The following is an 8,125-nucleotide window of genomic DNA, read 5'->3' as shown; positions in this document are numbered from 1 at the left end:
TGTCTTTGTCTTAATCATTTATAATTTAGAATCATAAAACTTATTCTGTGAAATCAATATCAACAAGTTAAGTAATCAATTTAGAAAAGGTGATTTTATATGATTGCGAAAGAAACAACTATCCACCAAAAGACCAAACATGAGGATGTTAAGAACTATATGGGTCACTATTCGGCCTTCACCAATGACAAAAAACCATTCTGTGTAGTAAGCTATAATGGGCATCGGAATAACAAAGTCTAAAACAATTCAAAAAAGAAACTAACGGCCTGATTAAGGCTTAAAATATTAAACGAAAAACAATTAAGAACCATTCCGTCTTGTCAGCTATAATTAAGAACAATACAATAACAAAGCAAAATAAAAGCAACAAGGAAATACGTATACTAACAATACAAACCCTGAGTTATATTGCAACTGACAAAACAAATCAAATGCAACGAGGAACGACTTATACAAACAATGAAAAAACTCGAGAGAGACATTGCAACAAGAAAACAACCAAAGGCAACGATGAAAGACGTATACAAACATATGAATAAACTCGAGAGGACAATACAAGAACTGACAAATTTAAAACATCGAGAAAAGATGTATACGAACAATGGAATAACCCTAGAAAATGAAACAGATCGAAACTAGACAAACGCAAAAGGAAAGACGTATATGAATAAGGCAAAAACGATACAAGAACGACAAAAGTAACTACTGTAACTATAAAAAAAGAGGATGTGGTATGATTGCCAATGAGACAACTCTATAATAAGAGACTAACTTACGTAGCAGCTTACAACTATAGGTCACCGTATACGTACGGCCTTCAACAATGAGCAAAACCCACACCGCATAATAAGCTACAAAAGTCTCCGAAATGGCAAATGTTAACAATTCAAACGAGAACACTTATCAAAATGACGTTATCAAATATCCAACAATAGCTAAACTCCGTTATTCCAAGGAGGTCTTTCGTTTTGAAGTGCCTATTGTGATAATACAGCATTATCATAATCTTCTTTCTTCCAAAATTACTAAACCACAAGCTTGGATTCGAACCCGAGACACTGGACACTTTAATCTACCTACTGATCTAAATGAATACTTCACTAATGGGATACGGGTAAATATCTAATCTACTTAATTATGGGAAGTATCGTCATTTCGTCACATTGGCATTTTGTATGGAAATGTAATACTACACAAATGGGTGGAGGTCATATATCTACTAGGTCAGGGTAATAACCACCACAGTGTCATCTTACATTCAACCACTTCATAATATGTTTGTCTTCAAAGCAGGAAATACAATTAACATATATGTGCAATCTTGTGTGAAGTTCAAGAAAATGGTTGAAAACTTTGAGAGAAGTTGTTCAAACAAAATAGGCACTATACCCCGCCCGTCCGCCCGACACCATCATTTAACAAGCTGGTTCGTCACTTCGTGCAACTCGCCCATAAATACACGAACTTTATAACTACATCGTTTTTTTGTTGTTCACGTTTAAATGATATTAATGTCAATCACCCATCTCATGTCTGTCATTCGGTACATCGAGAAAAGTGATCGTGAAAGAATAAATAACGGTAGTCAAGTATTGCGATTGGATCGTGAAGAAAATCTTATCGAGAAGACACATGCAACGACATTAAACAAACATGATTTTTTTTTTCATATTTTGAATGCACAAAGTACTTTCCTTTCAAAAAAATCGTTCCATATTACTGTTTACATTGGTTCTTAAAGTTATTTTGTTTTAGTATAGTCCGCGGACACTTTGCAAAAATTAAAATATTTGTAAAAATTTGATATTTCGGATCGTGAAAGATCGGGTACCATTTGTTGGTAAAGGAAAAGGGCCGTTAAAGATCTGTTGCGGATTATTTGTTATTGCAAATATTCATCCACGAAAACGACCAAACCATTCTTTAAACGCCTGGAAATTTATATTTGTGATTGGTTTAACAAAAAAATGCTCAACCCCGCAACATTATCTCTGTGTCTGTCCCAAGTTCAGTGGTTGTCGTCAGTCGTATTTGTTTTTGGTCAATTGTTTTGTTGAAAATTAGGCCGTTAGCTTTTTTTGATTGAATTGTTTCATATTTTTCATGTCAGGACCTTTTATAGCCGACTATACGGTATTTTTGTTTTTGTTGTTGAAGGCCGTACGGTTGCTTTAATTGCTTACATCCACTTCATTTGAACTTGGGTGGATAGTTGTCTCATTAGCAATCATACTACATCTCCTAATTTTCATAAATCAAAAGATTGGAACTACATGACTTATTCCGCTTCACTTTTGTTTGTGAATAGGGAAATGATGGTAATACCACACCGACTAGTTGCCCTATAACAATATAAGTCCGTCTGTCCGTCCTGCATAACTTTTATGTCGTATGAAAATATAAGATTGTCTCTTCAGATTTCCATTAATTGTTATGCACAGTCATATCTATAAAAATAAGGTCCTTGCTGATTATTGTAAAAATTGAAAAAAAAAATGAAAAAAAACAACATTGTTTTAAAACACCACAGGAAAACAACTGTCGTATTCTCGACTTGGCAAAGACATTTTCTTAGAAAATGGTAGATTAAACCTGATTTTTTTTATCTAGCTCAAACGCCCACTTGCTTGACAGTTGTTTAATGTTTAATAAAGTAGTAAAGAAGTAGGTAAATTGCTGCTTAGGTGATGAAAATCTATACTTTCCAAATTGAAATCATCACGTTTTTCGTAGACTCTGGTATTGAGATGACCGCTGTAGTCAAATTCGGGGTATATGTCTAAAAATGAGGCTGAGGAAGCTGTACGTACGTGGTGTCTGTAACCGCTACTTCAGGAGTATTAATGGGACCTGCATACAACAGTTTATTTATTAATGGAAAGAACATTAAAATGAAAGCATTAATTTGCGTTCTTGTTATACACACTTTAACCAATTACAAATATATCAAATGGTAAAAGAAATGTTGTTTTCTGATCATTAAGTCTGGTCACGTCTTGTCTTTCACGATTAGAATAATGCGTTGCCTGATTTTTCACGATCAATTTTGAAAAAAAATCAACAGAATTATACATTTTCAAAAATGATATCATCTTTTTCAAGTACTTAGTAATAACATACTTTTTACTGAACTATCTGACACACTAAAGATTAAGATTCAGATATATCATGATATATTGTGACCATTATTGATACAAAACGTGATATATTGGAATGTGACCATTATTGATACAAAACGTGATTTTTCTTAATGATTCTCATAGGATTGTGTGGGGTTTGTGTTTTCATATAAAGTACTGCATTTTTATTTTACGTATTGCACAGTTTTATGAAGAAAGTTCATAATCATTTGACAGAAATATTTAAGAAATAATTCATGTGGGCTTGAATTTGTACTGATTTTACCACGGGTTGGCCCTTTATGCTAAATATTTTACCACGTAGATGTTATGGTATGGTTGTCTGGGAAGTAAGCTTCTTCATTGTCTCCACCAGGTCCTCCACCATTTATTGTATTAAGAAAATTATGACGTTGATATCCGTTTGATTTTATAAACTAGTAGATGGTTGGTCTGCTGAGTGTATAGTTCCTTGTAAATCTTGACAGACTCTCAACAGAAGAACTACTTCTATGAGAGCTTGGTCTTGAGTTTTACATTTCGGAGGAAACTAGCTGTGAACAATGCCTATGCTGGTATTTGGCATTATTGTCGATGTTGAGGCAGGCCAGGATCGACTGACACCTATAAGTTTCAAAACACAAACTTTGACGTCTAAAAGTAGAATTTTTATTTATTATATAGCAATCATTTAATTGATGTTATACCAACATCACTTTCTTGGTCAGCATAACATTAGAAATTACCAAATATGGTAACTGTCCGAAATAGGGTCAAAATGTTGCATATGTTAATGCCCTAAATATGATAGAGGTCACTTTGACAATGGTGATAATAAATTTTTTTAACAAATTGAAGTAACCCATTGTATAAATAGTGATAAACAAAATGTTTACCATTCTTAATAACATAAAATTTGAAATGTAAATTTGGAATTCATTGCAGGGCCTTAACTTCAAGATATTTTATAATCAAAGTACTGAAGTACTGAACATCGGATGACCACAAGTCCTTGTGGATGGTCAAAAGCACTTGTCTCAGGAAAAAAATCACATATCTCTTTACCTGAAACTGAAATTAATGTACAGAGAATTATTTTTTTTCTGAGACAAGTTTGTGTGTGGATGACGAATAAATGACAGGAAATTACACTTCACCGTAATAACTTTTATGTTGTAGTGATACAAATCAGTATACACTGATTTGTATACACTGATTTGTTGGTATATATTATATTAGAATAACAGTTACATATATATATGATTTCCATCCATTTGTATATCATTCTATTCTACTATTCTACTTATGATAGTGCAATGCAAGTGCATGGCGGACACTTTTCTGTAAAAATTCGATTTTTCTAAAAGTTTGGATACGAGTAACCATTCATATTTTCATATTTTCCCGCAAATTATATTTATTCGAACCGGAAGTCCGCTTATTGAGAATATTGTGTCACGTTCCCAGACTATCGGTACGTGTGCATTGATATAATCAATGATTTTTTACTTATATATATATATATATATATATATACTACAAAACATTTTCATATTATTAATTAACAAAAATATTTGTATCAGTATTCATTGAAGAGATGTTTTTATATCAAACGATAAGGAATGTTATTTTGCACTAGTTTATGTTCGCGTATTTATCATGTTTATAGATCGGTTAAAATCCCAAAACTAATTTGCATAATTTATGCATTAATGGAAATTTAGGCGATAGCAATACATCGAAATGACCTCAAGGTCATCGCGATGTAAAAAATCTAAGGGCATCTTATATATATGCTAGTTTAGGACTTAATAAAAAGCGCTCAGACACAAATATAAAACAATACCAAAGGTCGTCAAATATGTCATATTTCTACAAATAATCAATTCTACAATAAAATTGACGAAAAGAACAGATGGTGAGTTATATATATATGTTCCGGACCATATGAGTATTTGGACCATACGCGTATGGTCATGACCATATATGCGTATATACTCATATGGTCCGACCATACGTCCGGGTAATTAATAATCAGTTACCTTTACTATCAATTGCACCCTTCAAGGTATCATAAATTAAGAAGCTTTAAAAACGAAATTTGACTTACCGGTATATAATCATTTGATAATCATTGTTAATGGGGTTCAACACAGTTAAATGTTAAATAGAATATCACCAGAAAAATTGTTCACTTTAAAAAGATTTGATAAAAATGGACAGGGAATGAAAACTGTCTATTTACACCATAAAGGGGTAATACATATGATTTATTTGTCTGTATTTGATTTATTTTTATCAAAAGAAGAATCTTTGTATTATTGATATTCCCTGAAATCATTTCAGGGAATTTGTAAAATAATTCTTTAGATTTTCAGTGATTATGTAAAATCACTGGTCCATTTTCAGGGATTGTATATAATCACTAATAATTTTAGTGATTATGCAGGATCCCTGAAAAATAAGGGATTCTACATAATCCCGGATTATACAAATTCACTGTAACATATAGATGTTTATTTCTCACAAACCAAAGGTATAGAGATAATCATACATATTTCATCACAATTATCTATATAAAGTACGAAAGTAGATAGTGGCATTTACAATTGTTCACCCAGAAAAGTTCAATTTGTTATTGATCTCTTTAATTGGTTTACACATCTCATTCAGTTCAATGCAATATTTTATTTAAGTCTCATCTCTCAATAATATATAATACAACATCACATTACGTTGTCAGTTTGTTTTCGATCTATGAGTTTCTGTCTGTCCCTCTGGTATCTTTCGTCCCTCTTTTAGTGTAAAAATATATAGATATAAAAAGAGAGCCATTCTGTACAGAATTATAAGAGACTATAACATTGAAAATTATAGAGAATTCGTCTATAATAAAACATATTAATAAGAACATTATTTACAGTATAAAACATTTCTACGTCTATTCAAAATAATATTTCAGGCTTTGGCACAACTACGAATCATATTAATATCTGTAAATAAAAACACTAATTTCTGTTTATCACCAAAAGGCATAAAATCACTATTAAAATGTGTTGCTAAATCAAATAATTTTTTTCTTAAATCGTCATACAAAGGACACGATAAAATAACAATGGCTTCATCTTCTAAAATATCCTTACAACTATCAATTGTGCCCCTCTTCTTGCCGACTTGTTTCTTTATTATTATGAGGCTGACTTCATACAGGAACTTCTTAGGAAGAAAGATAAGAAGTTAGCAATATCCTTTAACTCTACGTTCCGCTATATAGATGATGTTCTCTCACTAAATAATAAAAAATTTGGTGACTATGTTGAACGAATCTATCCCATCGAACTAGAGATAAAGGATACTACTAGAAATTGACAATGAGGGTCGGTTGAAAACAAAACTTTACGACAAAAGAGATGATTTCAGCTTCCCAATTGTGAACTTTCCATTTCTATGTAGCAACATTCCAGCAGCGCCTGCATACGGTGTATATATTTCCTAATTGATACGAAATTCCCGGGCTTGTGTTTCCTATCATGATTTCCTTGATAGAGGATTACTGCTCACAAGGAAGCTATTAAACCAAGAGTTCCAAATGGTGAAGTTGAAGTCATCCCTTCGTAAATTTTACGGACGCCATCACGAGTTGGTTGACCGTTATGGAATAACCGTTTCACAGATGATATCGGATATGTTCCTTATGTCGTAACTACAATACCCTCCCTTTTCACGAATGTGACTTACCGAATTAGAATATTTACCGGATTTGTAATAACATAAGCAGCAAGACGGGTGCCACATGTGGAGCAGGATCTGCTTACCCTTCCGGAGCTTCTGAGATCACCCCCAGTTTTTGGTGGGGTTCGTGTTGCTTAGTCTTTGGTTTTCTATGTTGTTTCATCTGTACTATTATGTGTCTGTTTGTCTTTTTATTTTTGGCCATGGCGTTGTCAGTTTGTTTTCGATCTATGAGTTTGATCGTCCCTCTGGTATCTTCCGTCCCTCTTCTATCACACACTCGCTCCTCTAAAAGTAATTTTTCAAATCTCCCCGTTTCGATTCTTAATGGTGCTACACCACATCGGAATTTGGCAAAAGAACTCCTTTATGAAAATGATATTGGAATTGTACAATAAGTTTCAGTTTCAAAACTGTTCTTAAACAAATTAAATGTTCGAAGTTTTTTACCACATTTACCAGATAAAGCTTTCTCTGACTGTAAATTGCATTGCCACTGTTCAACACATTTACTAAACATTTTAGGCATAATAGTATTAATAACTGAAGTACTATGAACATATTCTGTAATGTTACACAAATGTTCTGCCTTGCACTCAGAAAATGTTTTCCGTGCATAAAAATTCCTATTTTTTATACACTTGTGTTTTCTACTCATGATGTCTGCCCATATGAAAACTTTTCTGTTTAACCGATTAGAACTCATATTGTTCAAACGGCACCATAGTCGAATTAAACATTGCCATTGTTCTGTTCAGTTCTGAACATGTTTGAATTCATTAAATCATGAAACCTCAAAGTATTAGGTCTATTCATATACATTGTTTTATACAGTTATCAAAAGCTGAACAATTAAAAATGTATACAATAATGAGAAGACGATCAACTTTTATAGGTCATTGTGACAATATAATACAGGATGACATATTATAAGAGATGAGGCAATTTAACAATGCTTGATATATCACTTAGTATTGCATACTGACAATTACTCATCCATTTTAATACATCTTCAATTGGCAATTCACAGTTCAAAGTATTGTAATCGAAATTGTACGTGACTGTCGTTTATAGTTTAAAAATTCTCTTACATATAGTGTAAAAAAGACTTCTAACCTTTAAAAAAAAGAAAAAAGTGGTGTCTAAATTCACACAGTTTTTGTATAGATTGATAATAAAGAAATTTATCTTGATATTTGTCAATGATATTATAGATGACACAGGTGATATATCTCAACATTTTATTTTGCAAAAATAAGTCTATAAGAATA

This window comes from Mytilus californianus, unplaced genomic scaffold (genome assembly GCF_021869535.1).
Source record: "Mytilus californianus isolate M0D057914Y unplaced genomic scaffold, xbMytCali1.0.p SCAF_6, whole genome shotgun sequence".
NCBI classification, from domain to species: Eukaryota; Metazoa; Mollusca; class Bivalvia; order Mytilida; family Mytilidae; genus Mytilus; species Mytilus californianus.
This window is presented reverse-complemented; position numbering follows the sequence as displayed.